The sequence below is a fragment of the Protopterus annectens genome, chromosome 17.part0, assembly GCF_019279795.1.
Source record: "Protopterus annectens isolate FY-2018-M chromosome 17.part0, PAN1.0, whole genome shotgun sequence".
In the NCBI taxonomy this organism is placed as follows: domain Eukaryota; kingdom Metazoa; phylum Chordata; order Ceratodontiformes; family Protopteridae; genus Protopterus; species Protopterus annectens.
The window spans coordinates 277,899,532-277,922,031 of record NC_056751.1 but is presented as its reverse complement, the minus strand read 5'-3'; positions in this window follow the sequence as shown (position 1 = coordinate 277,922,031).

Below are 22,500 nucleotides of genomic sequence, written 5' to 3'. Positions count from 1 at the left end.
TTTTTTAAATTAAAACTAGCATTAATTGGTATAAAGTTGCCATAGTCAAGTTTCAATTGTATATTATGACTAAATAATTTCACATCCATAACAGAATCAATGATTTCACTCTTAGTAGAGGGCTCTAAGAGGGTATAAAAGTTAAACCTCTATTCAAAACATTTAATTCATCATGGGTAAGCTTTCTAGTTGAAATATTTCAAACTAATGATTTATCACTTTCTCCCACATTTTTTTCAATGTAGGGCCCACATATTCTTCCCCTGACACCTTTCGTTTTTGTCTCCCTCGACTCATTGACCTGTCCCTTCCTCCTTTCCGAAACTGGTGTATGGGTGAAGGGGTAGGTTCATTCTGTTCAATATGTCCATAATTTAACATACTGTTTTTCTTTCTAACAGAACCATCATTACCACCTTGGTTATTTGGTATACCAAGGGGTATATTACTTCCTATGTCTGTAGTACATATATTCACATTGTTACTAGGTTGTTCTAAGTTATCTACTGTAGCCAAAGATTCAGATATTTCATTAGTAGTGTTTTGATTATGAACAACAGCAGTAATTACAATAACATTTCTAACTTTGTTTGAAGTTGACCCACTATCCTTAAAAGATACCATATCACCTCTAGTTCCATTTACACAAGCAGTAGTACTATTATTAGTTACTTTAGGAACAGTGGGAGCTACTCTCCCTTGTCCATTTTTATGAAAGTCAGTCATCGGCCAAGTGAACACATGGCCGTTTCTAAAATCGATAGTGTCTCTTTGAATTTTATTCTGTTTTTGTTTGAGTAATTTTTTTCTCAAACAAAAATACATTGTCTAACAGTTTCTCCATAAATTTGTCAACCACTATAGGGGGATATGTAGAATAAATGAACTGTTGTTGTTCCTTGATACTTGTACGTAAGGCAGCTTCATATGGGCTAAAAAAATCATTTAGTAAAGTCACATAACATATACTAGTTTCAATATTAATCTGCTGCCATCTGTATTGCAAATCAGGAAAGACAGTACCTGTAGTCGGCATTTTTAGTATCCAAGGTCCTCTCGGTATTATTTTGTGGCTAATACACACTTCAAAGTGTTGCCGCTGGAGCTGCATTCTTTTCAATTTTAAAAAATCCACCTCTAGTTGATTTAACAAAGTGGAAAGTCTGCTAAAGTCTCCTTCGTGTGTTGATTTATTCGTCGCACTATGTGTCACGTCATAAGCCAGTAACTGGTTCTCATCCCCCAAGATGCAATTTTCAAACCTACTCAGGTTCCGTTGATTATTCAATGGATTACCAGGGTTGTACGGTAATTCCACGCACTGTGCAAGTCATTCTGCCATAACAACCGGGTAGCAAGTAACAAATATAAAAAATAAAACGTCAAGATTTGCTACCCAGAAGTATACTCTCCTGTAGTAAAATAATAATATATCAAAAGCAAAAAACAGGAGTATCGTAAGGCAGATAAGGAAAGTCCACATCAACAATGCTTCACAATAGTAGAGTATTCCTGGCACATGCTGTTCCCCCTCATTCACTCCAAAATCTTCACCAAACCATCCAAAACAAACCTAAATGCATGTTAAACAAATCCAAATGAAAATAACTTTGGCATACACCATCCCCTCTAACCCAAACTGGGTAGCTGTCATTGAAATCCCTGTGCTCAATCCTATAAATACAAAAAGCAGCCAGCTGCCTTGACAACCTAAAATTAACAAACTGATGAGCCCTCTCCGATGCTATAAAACTGCCAGCATTCCTCCAAAATAAATATGGTACTTTTTCAGATCAAACAATACACACACCCGGGTATAACCTCTTTAACATAACCAAATCCTCCCTTATCCTAACTGTGAACTGTCTCTTCAGAATTATTCCCAGATCATTACATGCCAAATGAGCCACCATGACTCTATGAATCCCAATTTGTGACTGTACTAAAGCAAACTCCTCCATAAGCTGATGCCACATAAGACTTCTGACTTCATGCCATCTGACTCTCCACTCAAAATGCTACAAACCCATTTGTGAGCCATCCGGGCTAATTGCAGCCCTCTTTGCCCCCCAGTGGATATAAGAATGACTGAGAATGAAAATCTACTTTCCTAGAAGCAAATAAATAAAAAAATAAACAAATAATAGTAAGCCAATCATCTTGCCTAATTATTTAATATAAGACAAAGAAAGCATTTGAAGACCATTGACCCACCGTCTTAATGACTTCAGTTGATCTGCCCTCTCTCACTAAATCCGATACCCTTCCAGTGCAAAAAGAGTGAGTGGAAAACCTCTCTCCCAGAAAACCAACACACCAAAAAGAATTCCTCATCATATATGCAAACGGATTACTCATTATCACCTTGCCCCATACCGATTGAAAAACAAAGTCCTAGGGATTCCGAGCATGAGACAGAAGCAATCTCTTAGCCCAACCCACTGGAGACAACCTGTCATGCCTGTCCTTTCCCTGTACTATCTGCCTGCTTTTCCCTAACTGATTTGTTTTAGGTCTACACAACCTAATGTGCATGGAAGCAGGAAACACTGAAACATCCCACCAAACTATTGACCTTAACAACTCTGGCAACCTAAAAGTTCCACAATACATCCATAAAGCCAATGTCACCCATAAGTTTTAGTCTGATGAATCTCCATTTACCAGTGCCATTCCCCACAACAAAACTTTCAAAACCTGTCTGGTCAGTGACTATCTTCTGTCAGTTTTCTAACTATCAAGCCTATCTCAACCCTTCAACATACAACCCACAGTCCAAAATTTAGTAAAGTCACTTAATCCTGCCAACTGTGCAAATATACTAATCGCAGCTAAGTCCACCTTGACTGACTGAACTTGTTTATCTTGTTCCCAAGCCTGTGTCAGGTATTTCAGCAACAATCCTTCCAACCAAACAACTTCCTCCTCAGGTAGCTGTAACGTAAATATCAAAATATTGCAATACCCTACATACGCCTTCCTTGTAGAAGCTGCCCATGATTTCTGTACTGACCAGCTGATTATACCAGGCCAAACTTCCACAGCTCATCTGGCACCACCGTCAGTCATCCTGAGCTGCTGGAGCTAGCTGAAGAAACCTGGAAAACTAAAATCAAGACAAGCTATCACAGTCCCATTCCTAACACCTGTCACATGCACACCTGTAAAAGACAAATTAATCATTAAACTCTGCAAAGCTAACTTGTGTAATACACACAAAAGTAATTCAGACCTTGCTGTCTTTGTCTGCAATACTCACACCACTGTTATATTGTCCGAATGAAAATTAACCCTCTTTCCCCACATCCTCTCCTGCCAGACCATCAGTACCACCCAAACTGGAATTAACTCCAAAAAACAATATCCCTGTTCAACTCATCCTTCCAACGTGCAGGCCAGTGAGCCAAAAACCACTCCCCACCAAAATATAACCCCATCCCACCACCTCCCTCTGCATCTGTAAACAATTGCAAATCCCCTTGAACAACCCAATCTGCTTGCCAAAAAAACATGCCTTTAAACTGCTCCAAAAAGACAACCACAATGCTAAATCAGCACACACCAGCTTTATTAACCCACATCCAATGATGTTTGCTTTTACCCCCTTTCAGCAAGAAGGTCATGGACCTACAAAAGAAATGACCTGGGTGAACTGCCTGACATGCATAATTCATGAGCCCTATGAGCACCATGATATCCTCAATCTGCACCTTGTCCTTAGATTTCACCCACCAAATCTTTTCTTAGAAGCGTGTTATCTTCTCATCCAGTAAACAAAAAAAATCTATGGCCTGCATCCACTAACAATCCCACAAAACACAATGCCTTGTTTGGGCCTTCTAACCTCTGCATAGCTAATGGAACACCCAGTTCTTCACATATCCCCACAAAATCATTCATACATTCCAATGCTCCTTCATACCCTTTGCCTAATATTAAAAAGTCATCCAGATAATGTATTGCCTTCTGAGTGCCCACCCGCTGCTGCCAAATTCACTGGAGAGCAGTACTGAACTTCTCAAATGTAGCACAGGTCACCGAGCATCCCTTTGGCATAGCCTTCTCAAAGTAAAACTTAGACCCAACCACCATGCCTAACTAGTGCTACTCTTCTTCACAAACTGATAAACAAAAAGAAGATTCAGTATCCACCTTCACCAACCATGGGTCCATAAACTCCTAAATGACCTGTACCGCATCATCCAGAGATGCATAACTGACCTTTGCATCATCTTCCAAAATGAAATCATTCACCAAATTCCCCTCGGGATAAGATAAATGGTGAATCAGACAAAATTCCCCTGCCGACTTCTTAGGAGCCAAACCTAAAGGAGAAACCTTAAATCCGACAAAGGGAGGAATATCAAACAGTCCCAGCAACCTACCCACCCTCCATTCCTTTTCAGCCAAACCTTCCAAAATCTTTTCCTTCCCCCACATGGATCTACCTCCTTCCACTTCCAAACCTCTGATTGTACCATATCCAGGCATTTTCTGCCTGCAGGCACCTTGCATCATGGATAGTGAGAAAATAAGCCAAGAGTGGTAAGGCTAGTCCGATATCCTTCTCCAACCAAACCACCATATAATAAATGAAGCCTAACACCCAATTGTCCCCATATTCCTGGCTGACTCTACTTACCCTCCTCTGCTCCAAGGCTGTTAAAGCTGCCAAAAGTTCCTTACTGTTTGCGGTTTCTGATTCCATCAGATGTTGTACCCCATCCTTATCAATTAATTTGAAAATATTAGTATACTCCCCCTTCCAGATTTTTTCTTTAAAGGAAAGCGTATATTAGTGTTTAAAAAGACCCCCTCTTCCTTACCCGAGGGCCTGCGTAGCTAATCAATCAGCTGGATGAATGACATAATATGACCCAACTTCCTGTTTTTGTGATTCCACTCCTCCTGTGGAGGACCCTAAACTCCCCATAATCAAAGCTAAACCCTACTCATCACCAAAAGCCTCCTCAGCCTGTTGATACAATACCTGCATCTACATTAGCATGACTTTCCTCCATGATTTTGCAAGAGAATACCCACTGATCTTCAATCCCTAACATAAAAGAAGCCCACCTCTATTCCTGTCTGTATGCATGAACTGCACTACCGCACCCTTCTCTACAGATGTTACCATTGTAAGGTGAATTAAGAGGGATAGAAATGAAACTTAAATAAAATGAACAGAAGCCCAAATTCCACTCATCCATATGCCTTAATTGCACTTCACAACCCTCTCCTACAACAGGTACCAGTTGTAGGAAGTACTAATAGGGACAGCTAATTGACAGAATAACAGATTTTGCATTAGCTAGCATGAATTCTCTGCAGGACATGACGTTTGAAACTTAAAAGCCTGTCTTCTCTTTATATATATATATATATATATATATATATATATATATATATATATAAATATATATATATATATATACATGAAGATCTGCACAGCTCTGAGGTATGGTGAATGACCTAAACTGCATCACCCGCCCCCCACTGAGCTCTGATCTCCCTTGCTCCATATTTATTCTTGTTTTATCTTTTTTTTCCTCTTTAATTTCCTCTCACAACCTCCACCAGGCAGTGCAGGCTGGCATAGTGAACCAACCGTCCGTACTTGTAACTGGCCCGCCTCCCCCATAATGTTTAAATGCATCACTTCACATGTGAGACGAGCGACTGTTACTTTGGGTGCCTTGCACATCTGACTCAACAGAAGGCATAGCAGTCACAAAACCACAAACCCCAGTGAGTTTACTCGTAAACATTTAGGCTCTGCACTCCTCACAGTATTCTTACCGGCCAAGCTGTGAGGCAGTTAAACATGAACCGATTGCCTGGCCCTCTAGCCACTCCAGGGGCATCACGGCCCACTATATACTATATACCACTTACTATATATATATATATATATATATATATATATATATATATATATATATATGGCTCCCTATCACATTGTCGAAAGTTGGAATCTCTGAAGACGATATGGCCGAGACCAAATTGCTGATGATTCGAATTGATGACAATTGTGTATTGGGATCACCGTATAGTGCGGAACCCAGGATTTGCCATTTTCCTCACTGTAGCGTGATTGAGGTGTTGGTATATTTAAGTTGTAGGGGGGTGTGGGGGCGCAAAACGTACAAGTAAGTTGTTCTGTGTTTTTTTCATTTTTTCGGCAATTCAAATCTTCAGTGATATGGTCTTGGCCATATCGTTTCCGGAGATTTGAATTGTCGGCGAAGTGATAGTGATGCATATAAAACACACATACATACAAACAGGCATAAAATAAGTGCAACTGCATTTTTATTTTATTTTAACTTTAATTTTTATTTATTTTTTTTAAGTAGTTGCTTTTACTGAGAATGGTTACTGACCTGACATTTTTCTCTGCACCAAACAGAGCACAGTCAACCACCCCCAATGGACATAGAACTACTATCCGCCAATTACCTCTCCAGCCTGCATCCCAACTGCAAAATAAAACTCAACATGTAATAAAATTAAAAAAAAAACAGTATCTCAACCAGCAGCCACCTCCATACTCATTATTATTAGTCCAAGGCCTACCTGCCCACTGAAGTACCTTTAAGTTGTCTTGGACATAAGCCTGTCTGTAGCAAGTTCACATTAAAATCAGGTCCCTCACCAAATTACACTCATGTAAAATTACCTAAGCCCCTCTTCACTCCTGCCTAACTTCCTTGCCAACCCTCCACCTTCCTGATGTTAACCCTTCTATCCCCACCACTCTGACTTCCTTCCAGTACCATCCCAGCCCTACTATCCCCCTTTCCCCTTCCTGGTCTTAACCCTTGACACAGTAGGTGTCCCTGAACTAATTGGTTTATTCCAAACCTTATTCCTGCATTTAAACTACTAATTTAAATTACAGGTATTTCATAAATCATATTTGTGCTGTTGTGCTAGTTTATTTTGTCAAATACAGCAGTCACATCAATTATCTGAACATTGATTATTCAAAATGTCAGTTATCTGAATGCAGCCTTCCAAAGTTTTCAGGTAGGAAAAAAATAAAGTCCGAGTATGTAAATGTTATACATATTAGGTTGTGCGTGGTTTTTGAGCTTGTAGCTCACTTGTGTGTGAAAAATATTCCTTATTATACACTGGAATTGCTAAATGGTTTAAAAGTGTATTCCCTGCATGCAGGAAAAAAAAGGCTTTAGAAGTTTTTTATCTAGTTCAATTACGTTTCATTATCTGAACTAGTTCCAGCAAATAGTGGCTATCTTCATCAAAAGTTTTAATTCTTTGTGCAAAAGCACATATAGAGTAAAAATCAGACCGGTTTCGGCTATACTTACATTTAGCCTTCATCAGTGTGAATAAATTGCAACAATTTTACTCTTTATATATAAAATCAGAAAATGAACATTTGACCAACTAAAGGTGCTTATTTAAACCAGGTTTATATAAACCCCCTAACTTAATGATCCATTTTTTCTCCTTTCCATTTAATATTTCATGCCAACCAGATTTATTGGGTCTGGACCCACCTATTCTGTCAATCACTATAAAGATGAACACAGCATTTTTATGCAGTATGGTATGTTTATAAAGGGCATTGGTTAATTTATGGTGTTTGATATCACTAAGGTGCTCAGAGACTCTAAACTTCAATGGTCTCGATGTTTGCCTAATATAAAAAGCTGAACAGCTGCAGCTAGCAAGATATATTACCCAGTCTGTGTGGTAGTTTGTGAAGAAAGAAATGTCAAAGACCTGAGCAGTGTTTTTACTACTAAAACATTTTGTCTTAAGAATTCTAGGGCAGTGGACACAGTGTCCACATGGAAAGCAACCAATTAAGGGATCCCCTGAAAGTGTAACTTGGGAATAATGTTTGTCCCTGTCATGACAGTGTTTATAATGATTGAAGTGTGATGCCAAATTTTTACCTTTTCTGAAGGAAAAATAACATCTACTTCCCAAAATTTCACTTAATCTGTTATCAGCCAACAAGATATTCCAGTGGTGTTGGACACTGTCCATCAATACACCAGTATTATGACCATAGGTGGTGACAAACCTTAAAGGGGAACCCCCACATTTGGGTTTTTCTTTGTATTGAAGAAGGTTCTCCCTTTCCAAATTCTCCACACTGTTTGTAACATGCAGAACTTGTCCCATTTTGTACCCCATATCCCTGAAATGCCCATATGTCCCCTCATCAGAACAGATGCGATTCATCCTCATGAATTGGGACTTAGGAATGCTCTTGCAGATATGGGGGGGATGAAAGCTGGTGGCATGGAGAAGGGAGTTGTGTTCGGGGAATTTATGATAAACTTCAGTGGTTAAAGTGTGATTCGGAGCCCTAATAACTAGAACATCCAAGAAAGTGACCCTATCTTTATGATAATTATTCGTAAATTTTATTCCCCATTTATTCTCATTTAAATAACTAATAAACTCCAATAGGTATTTAACATCCAATCTCCAAACCAACCAGCAATCATCCAAGTATCTCTTCCAAATATCCATATCCCCCATAAACAAATTATGGGAGCAGTCATAGATAATCTGTTCCACAATATATGCCATGAATAAATCGGCATATTATGGCGCAAATGACGCTCTCATGGCCGTGCCCTATATCTGCAAGAAACATTTGTCCTGATAAAAAAAGACTTTCTTACTGAGCACATGTTCTGTGAGGCCAATAAGAAACGTATTGAAGCCAGGCTGGTAAAGTTCAGTTTTGTATATCCAGTATTCCAAGGCCTCTAGCCCTGCCCAATGTGGGATATTGGTATACAAGGCTGTGACATCTAATGTCCACAGTAACCAGTTCGGTTCAAGTTGCATATCAGAAATGACCTGGAGGAATATGGTGGTATATCTAATTTGAGCCCTTACACATTTAAGTAAAGGCTTAAGATATTTAGTAAGAAACAAGGACAAAGGTTCAGTGAGGGAGCCCCTCCCTGAAACAATTGGTCTACTAGGAGGACTGCGGGGATTTTTGTGTATTTTGGGCAAAAAATATATGTATTGTTGACTGGGATCCGTTAGTGTCAAGTGTAGCTTGGTGGTGTTATTAATAATGCCCTCCTCCAGTGCTAAAGACAAAAACGCATCAATCTGTTTTTTAAAGAAGGGGTGAGATCAATACTTAAATGTATAAAGTAACGGACATCCGAGAGTTGCCTGATAGCTTCCATCTCATACTGTGTCCAATCTTGGCCACCACTGCCCCTCCTTTATCAACCCCCAAAATAACCAATTCATGACTCCTGGCTAACTTAAAGATGTTTTCCTTATCAATCTTTGAGATATTGTTAGCCTTAGGTCTATGATCCCTGGAGTAAAAGTGCAGATCTTTGATGATAGAATTTTGGAACATGAGCACATTGTGGTTCATTGGAGGCATGAACGAAGATCTATGATATCTGAATTCATCAGTAATATCTGAGGATTCCTTGTCCTGAAAAAATAATTTTAAATTTAAATTCCTATAAAATGTTACTACATCATTAACAAAACTCTCTTCAGGCACAAAGAATCTGGGTATGAATGATAAACCTTTATTCAAAATGTCCATGTCCAAAGCGGAAAGGTCATGAGATGAAATATTAGTAACATTAGCATTTGTTATTTTTGTGCAAACATTTGTAACAGAGCCTCCAAGTTATTCACTTCTTCTGTGTTTCCTGCCTCCCCTCCTCCTTTGTTTAAATCTGAAGGGACATTGGAGTTCCTTCTTTTCAATCCTGGGGATCCTGTGGTGCCAAATGCCTCAAATTTCAGTCCCGAGGAAGATTCATCCCTTGAGGTATCCACACTAAATGTGGATGCCTTTCTCAAAATTGATCTAGAGCATTTCCTTTTTGAAGAGTTCCTCTTGAATTGGGCAAAATGGACATGTTTGTCTCTGCCTATATTAAAGGGGTCCCCCCTGTTATAATCTGCTAGGTCTCTGAGAAAACTTCTTTTTCTTCCTGTCTCTCAATTGGGTCTCTAAAGTCATAAGTTCCAGGCTAAGATTTTTCAATAGGTTGTCCCTCATATCTCCTAACAGTATCACTCAGATGGGTGATGGACTCTATTTCACTGTCAATTACTCTGTTATGATGTTACAGCTAATATTTCCACAAACTTTAGAGAGGCTTGCTGTTGGGCTTCACCCCATTGTTTCAAAAGAATCTCATCAGGATTACTGACCAGAGGCTGCGTGCATATACGTAAGCCTCTTGGTGTGATCCCTTTGGTAATGTATGCCCTGAAGAGCTTATAATGCCATACATTGTTGTGAAATAGCTGCATGTGCTTAGTAAGTTTAGAAAAAATGGCTTCACAACTATCTTCATTAGTGGACAGATCAGTGTCGCTCTCCACCATATTAGCCATGCCAAGCCCAAAGATAGTTAAGTCCTCCCGATCGGAGGCTAGTCCCTGCAATAAATTGGTTAATTCCATTAGTAAATATATAAATATATAAATAATAGCCAATAAATGTTGAATCTAGACAGAAGCAAATCTAACGCCAAAAATCCGCTGTATCCAAATATTTTCAAGTGGCCATGAATCCAAATAATCAAAAGAATATATACATTTTCAGTTAGCCACCAAGTCCATAATAAACCATAATAGGCAAAAAACAGAAAATGGAGAATATCAGCCTCCATATCAATTTATAAGGACAATGTCAGCCCCCATCTTGTGTAGCTCATGTGTAGCTTCACAGTGCTGAGTCCTTTATGAGTATATAACTTCTAAAGTGTAGATTACTCCCAGTGCTGAACCAACGCCAGTCTCTATATTAATCAGTGAACAATATCAGCCCCTGTTATTTACCTCAAAGTTATACAGTGCTGAGTCCATTGGGAAAGTGACCACTAGGGTAATCATATAAATGCTGAGTCCAGTTTCGTTTATGGAACACCAACAGGTGTTTGCATTGATCAAAAAATATGCTTCAAATGATTTCTGGTGTCAGAAAACCTTTCCCAATCTAGATAGCCAAAAAACTATTAAATAATATCATTGGTAACATAGCAGGCCAAAAGGATGTAGGGAAACTCACATTGGTGTATGCACTAGTTACCAAAATATAAGAATATGCATACTAAACACATGATCAAAAAGCCTAATTAATGTGCAGACCCATATGAAATAAACCGGTAGTATTTATCTACCATATATCTTTATAAAGCCCCCAATACTGTAGTCTAAACCTTCTTAGTAATTGAAATGCTATACTGAGCACAGTGTACACCAAACAAAATAATAACCACAAAAAATGTTAAGGCATGCTTCCGCACAAAGTAACAACTGCCTAGTGTGACATATCCAGCTGCTCTATATTCCCTAAAAAATATATTGGATAGTAGCAGTCTAAATGGACAGACAATGGATGATGCAGTTATTATGAATATAAAAACATTGTTTAGTATAATTGAGTTAAACAGTATATCCAAAATAAAATATAAAGGTAAGCCTGTCAATATCGTTCACCTAACACAATAGAATGTGAGTAATACTAAATATGTCCTTCATAGAACCATAATGTCCACTGATGAAAAAGTCAAACCAAAAAGTCTAGTAGTTCCAAATGTTATGGTCAAAATAAACCTGGTCGCATATTTCTTTGTTTCCGATGACGTGTTCCTGAGCCAAATGATCAAAAAAGGCAAAAACAATATATAATACCCTAATTTGTAAGGTAATTCCATGACACCACATCCAGTCGGAAACAATAAAACAATAGCAAATACACCACCATTAGGTTCCCTTTCAGAAAAAAATGGCGTCCCACAAACTGAGATGTAGAATCTGTTATTCCTTAATACGCCAATGATAATGAGCAGTTAATTGCCTTAGTATGGAACTGGAACAGTTTGGCCAAAAACAGATTCAATGCTTATTTAGAGAACATTAGTCCCATATTCCAAAATGAAAAAGGATTTAATTGTAGCTACCATGCCCTGTATAACAAAATCACGAATGGAAGCCAAGTTCTCTGTACATGCATCAAAATGGAAATAGATAGCCGTCTCAAACAGAGCACAATAATGGGTGATATGAAGTGCTTACAGTTCAAAAATTCCCAATACTAAAACAGATCCAAAGCCAAGCACCTATAGACTATAAAACCCTTGTAATAGCCACACACCATACTGCATGATAAAGCGTACCGCAGTCATGAGGGCCCAAATCCGATGACATCTCATATGTAAATACAAAGGGATTTCCAACCTTATGTAGTCTTGTATAATAACCCCAAAGGAACAAGAAAAAATAGTTTAAACCTCACTGTAAATTGGTCACAAAAAATGCTGGGCAGAAGCTTGTAATAATGGATAATCCAAGCCAAGAAACACCACAGGCCAACAGTAGAGAAAAGAAGGAAGTCCAAAGTGAAATAAAACTCCACACGTACAGCAGCTGCAAAGTCTCAACCAGACATAAACAGTTCAATAAATTGCAAAAATTGTACTCTTTATATAAAAATAATGAAGGTTAAATGACAGTATAGCCAAAACTGGTCTGATTTTTACTCTCTATGTACTTTTGCACAAAGAAATTAAAAGTTTTGATGAAGATAGCCACTGTCTGCTGGACTTATGTTTTTGAACTGTTTATGTCTGGTTGAGACTTTGCAGCTGCTGTACGTGTGGAGTTTTATTTAACTTTGGACTTCCTTCTTTTCTCTACTGTTGGCCTGTGGTGTTTCTTGGCTTGGATTACCCTTTATTATAAGTTTCTGCCCAGCATTTTTTGTGACCAATTTACAGTGAGGTTTAAACCATTTTTTCTTGTTCCTTTGGGGTTATTATACAAGACTACATAAGGTTGGAAATCCCTTTGTATTTACCTATGCGATGTCATCGGATTTGGGCCCTCACGACTGCAGTACGCTTTATCATGCAGTATGGTGTGTGGATATTACAAGGGTTTTATAGTTTATTCAAAGGTGCTTGGCTTTGGATCTGTTTTAGTATTGGGAAGTTTTGAACTGTAAGCACTTCATGTCACCCATTATTGTGCTCTGTTTGAGACGGCTATCTATTTCCATTTTGATGCATGTACAGAGAACTTGGCTTCCATTTGTGATTTTGTTATACAGGGCATGGTAGCTACAATTAAATCCTTTTTCATTTTGGAATATGGGACTAATGTTCTCTAAATAAACATTGAATTTGTTTTTGGCCAAACTGTTCCAGTTCCATACTAAGGCGATTAACTGCTCATTATCATTGGCGTATTAAGGAATAATGGATTCTACATCTCAGTTTGTGGGACGCCATTTTTTTCTGAAAGGGAACCTTATGGTGGAGTATTTTCTATTGTTTTATTGTTTCCGACTGGATGTGGTGTCATGGAATTACCTTACAAATTAGGGTATTATATATTGTTTTGCCTTTTTGATCATTGGGTTCAGGGACACGTCATCGGAAACAAAGAAATATGCAACCAGGTTTATTTTGACCATAACATTTGGAACTACTAGACTTTTTGGTTTGACTTTTTCATCAGTGGACATTATGCTTCTATGAAGGACATATTTAGTATTACTCACATTCTATTGTGTTAGGTGAACGATATTGACAGGCTTACCTTTATATTTTATTTTTGATATACTGTTTAACTCATTTATACTAAACAATGTTTTTATATTCATAATAACTGCATCATCCATTGTCTGTCCATTTAGACTGCTACTATCCAATATATTTTTTAGGGAATATAGAGCAGCTGGATATGTCTCACTAGGCAGTTGTTACTTTGTGCGGAAGCATGCCTTAACATTTTTTGTGGTTATTATTTTGTTTAGTGTACACTGTGCTCAGTATAGCATTACAATTACTAAGAAGGCTTAGACTACAGTATTGGGGGCTTTATAAAGATATATGGTAGATAATTACTACCAGTTTATTTCATATGGGTCTACACATTAATTACTCTTATTGCTCATGTGTTTAGTATGCATATTCTTATATTTTGATAACTAGTGCATACACCAATGTGAGTTTCCTTACATCCTTTTGGCCTGCTGTGTTACCAATGATATTATATAATTATTTTTTGGCTATCTAGATCGGGGAAGGTTTTCTGACACCTGGAATCATTTGAAGCACATTTTTTGATCAATGCAAACCTTTGGTGCTCCATAAACAGAATTGGACTCAGCATTTATATGATTACCCTAGTGATCACTTTCCCAACAGACTCAGCACTGTATAACTTTGAGGTAAATAACAGGGGCTGATATTGTTCATTGATTAACAAAGAGACTGACTTTGGCTCAGCACTGGGAGTAATCTACACTTTAGAAGTTATAAATTCATAAAGGACTCAGCACTGTGAAACTTTGAGCTACACATGACAGGGGCTGACATTGTCCTTATAAATTGATATGGAGGCTGATATTCTCCATTTTCCATTTTTTCCTATTATGGTTTATTATGGACTTGGCGGCTAACTGAAAATGTATATATTCTTTTGATTATTTGGATTCATGGCCATTTGAAAATATTTGGATACAGCAGATTTTTGGGGTCAGATTTGTTTCTGTCTAGATTCAACATTTATTGGTTATTATTTATATATTTATATATTTACTAATGGAATTAACCAATTTATTGCAGGGTCTAGCCTCTGATCAGGAAGACTTAACTATCTTTGGGCTCAGCATGGCCAATATGGTGGGGAGCGACACTGATCTATTCACTAATGAAGATAGTTGTGAAGCCATTTTTTTCTAAACTTACTAAGCACATGCGGCTACTTCGCAACAATGTATAGCATTAAAAGCTCTTCAGGGCATACATTACCAAAGGAATCACACCAAGAAGCTTACGTATATGCATGCAGCCTCTAGTCAGTAATCCTGATGAGATTCTTTTGAAACAATGGGGTGAAGCCCAACAGCAAGCCTCTCTAAAGTTTGTGGAAATATTAGCTGAACATCATAATAGAGTAATTGACAGTGAAATAGAGTCCATCACCCATCTTAGTCATACTGTTATGAGATATGAGGGACAACTTATTTACACCTCCAGTCTGAAAAATCTTAGCCAGGAACTTATGACTTTAGAGACCCAATTGAGAGACAGGAAGAAAAAGAAGTTTTCTCAGAGACCTAGCAGATTATGACAGGGGGGACCCATTTAATATAGGCAGAGACAAACATGTCCATTTTGCACAATTCAAGAGGAACCCTTTAAAAAGGAAACACCCTAGATCAATTTTGAAAATGGCATCCACATTTAGTGTGGCTATCTCAGGGGAGGAATCTTCCTCGGGACTGGGATTTGAGGCATCGGGCACCACAGGATCCCCAGCACTGAAAAGAAGGAACTCCAATGTTCCTTCAGGTCTAAACCAAGAAGGAGGGGAGGCAGGAAACACAGAAGAAATAAACATGGAGGCTCTGTTACAAATGTTTGCACAAAAATAACAAATGTTAATGTTACTAATATTTCATCTCATGACCTTTCCGCTTTGGACATGGACATTTTGAATAAAGGTTTACCATTCATACCCGGATTCTTTGTGCCTGAAGAGAGTTTTGTTAATGATGTAGTAACATTTTGTAGGAATTTAAATTTAAAATTATTTTTTCAGGACAAGGAATCCTCAGATATTACTGATGAATTCAGATATCATAGATCTTAATTCATGCCTCCAATGAATCACAATGTGCTCACGTTCCAAAATTCTATCATCAAAGATCTGCACTTTTACTCCAGGGATCATAGACCTAAGGCTAACAATATCTCAAAGATTGATATGGAAAACATCTTTAAGTTAGCCGGGAATCATGAATTGGTTATTTTGGGTGCTGACAAAGGAGGGGCAGTGGTGGTCCAAGATTGGCAACAGTATGACATGGAAGCTATGAGGCAACTCTCGGATGTCCATTACTATACACATTTAAGTATTGACCCCACCCCCTTCTTTAAAAAACAGATTGATGAGTTTTTTGTTTTTAATACTGGAGGAGGTTATTATTAATAACACCACCAAGCTACACTTGGCACTAACGGACCCCAGTCAACAATACATATGTTTCTTGCCCAAAATACACAAAAATCCCTGCAGTCCTCCTGGTAGACCAATTGTTTTGGGGAGTGGCTCCCTCACCGAACATTTGTAACTTTTTCTTACTAAATATCTTAAGCCCTTACTTAAATGTGTAAGTGCTCAAATTAGAGATACCACCGAATTCCTCCAGGTTGTTTCTGATATGCAAGTTGAACTGGACTGGTTACTGTGTACATTAGATGTCACAGCCTTGTATGCCAATATCCCGCATTGGGCAGGGCTAGAGGCTTTGGAATACTGGTTATACAAAAATGAACTTTACCAGCCCGGCTTCAATACATTTCTTATTGGTCTCACAGAACATGTGCTCACTAAGAATGTCTTTTTTTATCAGGACAAATGTTTCTTGCAGATACAGGACACGGCCATGGGAGCGTCATTTGCCCCAATATATGCTGATTTATTCATGGCATATATTGAGGAACAGATTATCTGTGACTGCTCCCATAATTCGTTTATGGGGGAAATGGATATTTGGAGGACATACTTGGATGATTGCTGGTTGGTTTGGAGATCAGATGTTGAATACCTATTGGAGTTTATTAGTTATTTAAATGAGAATAAATGGGGAATACAATTTATGGTTAATCATCATAAAGGTAAGATCGCTTTCTTGGATGTTCTAGTTATTAGGGCTCCGGCTCACACTTTGGCCACTGAGGTTTATCATAAATTCCCCGAACACAACTCCCTTCTCCATGCCACTAGCTTTCATCTCCTCCATGTTTGCAAGAACATTCCTAAGTTGTTTGCAAGAAAATTCCTAAGTCCCAATTCATGAGGATGAAACACATCTGTTCTAATGAGGGCACATATGGGCATTTCAGGGATGACCTGGTATCTAGATTCCGGGACAAGGGGTACAAAATGGGACAAGTTCAGCATGTTAAAAACTGTGTGGAGAATATGGAAAGGGAGAAACTTTTTCAATACAAAGAAAAACCCAAATGTGGGGGATCCCCTTTAAGGTTTGTCACCACCTATGGTCATAATACTGGTGTATTGACGGACAGTGTCCAACACCACTGGAGTATCTTGTTGGCTGACAACAGATTAAGTCAAATTTTGGAAAGTAGATGTTATTTTTCCTTCAGAAAAGGTAAAAATTTGGCATCACACTTCAATCATTATAAACACTATCATGACAGGGACAAACGTTATTCCCAAGTTACACTTTCAGGGGATCCCATAATTGGTTGCTTTCCATGCGGGCACTGCATCCACTGCCCCAGAGTTCTTAAGACAAAAAGTTTTAGTAGTAAAAACTCTGTTCGAGTCTTTGACATTTCTTTCTTCGCAAACTGCCATACATATTGGGTTATATATCTTGCTAGCTGCAGCTGTTCAGCTTTTTATATTGGGCAAACATCGAAACCATTGATGTTTAGAGTCTCTGAGCACCTTAGTGATATCAAACACTATAAATTAACCAATGCCCTTTATAAATATACCATACTGCATAAAAATGCTATGTTCAGCTTTACAGTGATTGACAGAATAGGTGGGTCCAGACCCAAGAAATCTGGTTGGCATGAAATATTATATGGAAAGGAGAAAAAATGGATCATTAAGTTAGGGGTTTTATTTAAACCTGGTTTAAATGAGCACCTTTAATTGGTCACATGTTCATTTTCTGATTATATTTAAAGAGTAAACTTGTTGCAATTTATTCACACTGATGAAGGCTGTTTATTTCTGGTTGAGACCTTGCAGTTGCCATACCTGCGGAGTTTTATTCCACTTTGGATTATCTGAACTACCCTAGGTTCCATTTAGTTCGGATAATCAACTCTTTACTGTAAAATGAAAAATGTTGATATCCAGCAATGTTTATGTAGTGTAATAACACCATTATGTTATTGTTAGTTATAAACGTTAATCATGCAGTGTCTTCACTTTTTATTCATTTTTCAGAATGAAAATAAGGATGCATTAACTGGTCAGCCTTAAGATCTGGCAGAGACATCTTAAGGTTCAGGCTGAACATAACTGTACTTATCACACATGCATATAGAAAAATGGCATGCACCTTAAAATACTATAGCCTTAGTGGATTAAGTAGATGAATTCCCTATGTTGCTGAATGTTTCTCCAAGTTTTCGTTTTTGATTGCATGATTTTATTTTTTCTAATATTAGCTTGCTGTTTGAATAGTGGTATTATTCATTGCATCTAACATACTTGCAATAATCCGTACTTTATTTCATGACTATAAAATGATTCTACCTGCTGTGATCTATCATTCACTCGAAAACAAATAAGTGACTAGGTGAATGAATAATGTCATTTCTCTTAGGTTATACTGCCTTAAGCAAAGCACATTATTGAAATAGTTTGTAAAGAACATGTTCAAAAGTTGAACACAGGAGACAATCTCAGAAATTGATATTCCAGAAAAATTATAAAGCAAGATTTGGAATTTTCTATTAAAAAGCCAGACTTAAAAAATACTAAAAATGACTTCCTTATATGGTCTTAAAATTTCATATTCATAAATGTAAGAGTATCACTCTAAATAAAACTCTGTTGAATGTTCCTTATTTCACTTTTCATTTTTAACCTTACTCTCACATGGAAATATACATTTAAGAGGTATATGAGCAGGTACATATTGATGTGAGCAGTAACATATGTGTAGCTTCACTCTGAAAAGAGCAAGAATTCATAAGAGCAGTAGCCTTAAACGTTAAAGCTGTAGCTACTGCAACATGAGCAATGTATTATTGAACATTTGCATTTAAGCACTGCAGGAAATTCTTGAGTTATATGACATGTCATGGTACCACTCCAGTCATCAGACCTAACTTGTCCTTTTCAGTTCAGTACCTCCACTGACGCAGTAAGAACACCCAGTTTTAATGATAATAACACGACTCAGTGTCATTCAGCAGTATTGTGACCATGATGCTCTACTTTGAAAATACTTAGCAGTACCTTTGGTTTTGCCCTCAGTGCCTGTTATGGACAACCTATAACTAGCACAGATGTCCATTGAAATAGATCACTCAGGTTTCATCGATCAGTCTGTTCCTTCCAATTACACCTTTCTGAGATGTTGATCATTCCCTAGTTGAAGGCCCTACATAGGACTACAGAGTCTGAAGGTGTTACCATATTCACACCAATTCCATTACTTCCAAGAATGCCAAATACTTTTCATGAACATTGTGTACATACACAAATACCAGATATTTAATTTCTACAGTTCATAGCTGAATTAAGGTTGCGCTCCTAATCAATTGGTACAAAGTCTAACAGAATGGTCCCTTCCTCTCTAGGGGTGGTGAACGCGGATCGGAAACTAACGCGCGCCATAAGCCCCTGACTAGCTGGTCTGCAAAGCTATGGGACCCATAAATAAAAGATATTGGGGATATTGGGGACCTAAAGCTCCCAGTCAGGCTTCATACTTATCTCCACCTGCCTAAACATGAGCACACACACACACACACACACACACACACACACACACACACACACACACACACACACACACACAGACTGATAGACAGGCAAACTGATATAGATGTAAACATAGATATGTATCTCTATCTATATAAGTGGTGAGGATGTTATCAATTGAGCAGACATGCAGGAGGTCACCTAGGACTAGATCCTTTTTGAGTCTAAGATAGACAGATATCCTCTCTCAAGAGTCTGTACAAAACAAAAGAGAGATGATTCTTTAAGGCACTCTGGGGAGCTCAGGGAAGACATGCTGCAATCTGTCAAGCTGGGACATATGCTTAAACAGGTGCATATCAAAGTAGCCATTAATTTTGTATTATGGGCTTGATGAGGAAGGAGAAGAGACAGATGGAAACTTCTTTAGATCTTAATTAAATACCCGTCTTGAATAGTCTGGCCAGGTAAAATAATTTCCTAACAGTAGTGGAGACATTGTGATCAAAGGATAGTTAATTCTCAATGAAAATGCCCAGGTCCCTAATGGCTGAGTCCACTTACAAAAGGGTGTCACCTATGTGGTAGCTGAAGGGGTACCTTTGTTTTACCTAAAGACACAATGTTGCATTATTGGGCATTTAGTCTTTAGCCATTGTCCAGGCATCACTCATTGATGCATGTCAATTCCTTGTGAAGACTTTGGAAGTCACACGGGGAGTTAATGAGAGCTCCAAGTTTCCAGTCATCTGCATATTTGGTCTATCATAAACCCTTAATGTCAGTGTTGACATCAGAGGCATAAATAGCAGGGAGAAGTGGTCCTAAGACCAATCCTGGGAGACACGACTGGTAACTGCTCTTTATGAAGACAGCATAGCTACCACACCAGTATATAGGCTTATTGTCAGTTAGCCAGGCTGTTATTCAGCAAGTGACATAAGAATTTACATTTTGTTTGATTAGCTTGCCAGTAATGCCAGAATGTGGAATAGTATCAAAGGCCCTGGCTATATCCAGACAGGCAGTGTAACCTGATATGCACGGGGTCTAATGCATCAAGTACATTTTCAGAGAAGCCTGCCAGGTTCAGGAAGCAGGATATTCTTTCACAAACACAAAGTGGCATGGGTCCAGGGCTTGTAGAATGCCTATGCCCTTGTTAATAAGATCCATTGGTGATGCATTCCATTGTCTTGCAGGTAAGATTGGTGAGTATAGTTTGCTGGATCAGTGAAGCCCCCCCCCCACACACCGGAGTGGAATGCCTACTTCAGTTAGCCATTCCTTAGACAGAAATCAAGTGCAGAGGATGAGCTTCAGTAGGCTTCATAGTGGGACTACCAGCCAGTGTCTGGTGCTGATGGAGATGCAGCCTGGGCCATTATCAGGACCCATAGAACAGGAGTTTGGGCATTGCAGAGAGCATCCAGGACCTGATCAGAGGGGATGGTGTAAGTGTACTAATTAAGTGAGTAAAGTTAGGAGAGAAAGAAGAATACAGTTAGAGATGAATGCATCTTCCAATATGCTGGCTGTGTCTTCAGGAGATGAGTAAGTCTTGAGGTTCTGTATAAGCTCTGAACATTGCTGGGTACTACCGCAAAGATTTCTGACATAGCTGAAGAAGAATTCTGGGCACTTTTAACAAATGTAGTAGTTTTTTCTTTTTGAACTTACTTTTTGGAGGATTTGATTTAATTTCTCAGATTTTTGTTGATCTTTTTGAGTTTATACACATATGCTGGTGTATTATGGGGTATCATGATGGTTGCTTCCAGAATAGTGTCTGAAAATGATATAAATTACATCAAAAAAATGTAAACAGAACTGTTGCTTTTAACAATTATGTAAATACTGTGAATACTGTGAACACATACTGTAAAAAGAACAGCTGCTTTAAACAGTTAGATGTCATTATGTATTAAGTAGGGATGATATCTGCAAAGTTCCGGTTTTAGGTTTCTCTGTGTTTAGAACAGTAGTTATGTAACAAAAAGCAATACATAATGCAGAGGGCTACAGATGTAAAAGTTCAGAGAAGTTGATCTTTTTTTGCCTGGAACAATGCTATGGGTAGTGTTTATTGCAAGATGAATCTCTGTGAATTATTCTTGAAGAAACTTGGGCGTCTTATATTAAGGTATTTAGAGAAAAGAAAGTTTACCTGGAAGCATATATTTGCCATGGACATTATTTCCTACCCAGAAAGGGAATTGTTAGACGAAATGTGAGAGACTGTGCTTCTTTGTTTATGTGACTACAGGACACTGAAAGAATGTATTTTGCATGATGTTGTTTGGTTGTTATTAAAGAAAGTTAATTTTCATTTATACACTTGTTTGTATGAGGAGAGTGCACACCCCTGAGTTTTGTTTAATTTTATAATACAGCTATAATTTTATGAAGCCATGGACTTTGGTACATGTGTATGTGTGTGTGCATGTGGGTGTGCATGTATGTACATAGATTACTATCTCTCTCTCTATGTGTATATATATATATATATATATATATATATAGCGTCTATATTAGATTATCGAATAGTTAAAAGTTCGAACACCATATGTTCGAACTCTTAAATATCCGAAAATCAAAAAAAAAAAAGACTACCTGAAAGGTTAAGCAGGGGGAAACCCCCATGCCCACCCCACACCCAAGCTCTTTAAATATACCAACTCCGAGATCCCACTACAGTGCAGACAATGGAAAACTTCCATTTCTGCACTGTACGGAGATCTCCGTTGAAACGTTTGAACATTTACATGTTCGATTTTTATATATATATATATATATATATATATAGATTTAATACTATTGAACGAAAGATTAATATTCCGATTCCACATTCACTGAACACACTTTAATGAAAGCTCTTTCACCGAAAAAGTGCTTTCGTTAAAGTGCGTTAAAAAAAAAAGAAACAATAAATCTACTTTTATGCAGGGGGCAAGCCCCCTGCATCCCCCCACTTTTATATTCTCACTCTGAGATCACACTATAGTGAGGAAAAGGGAA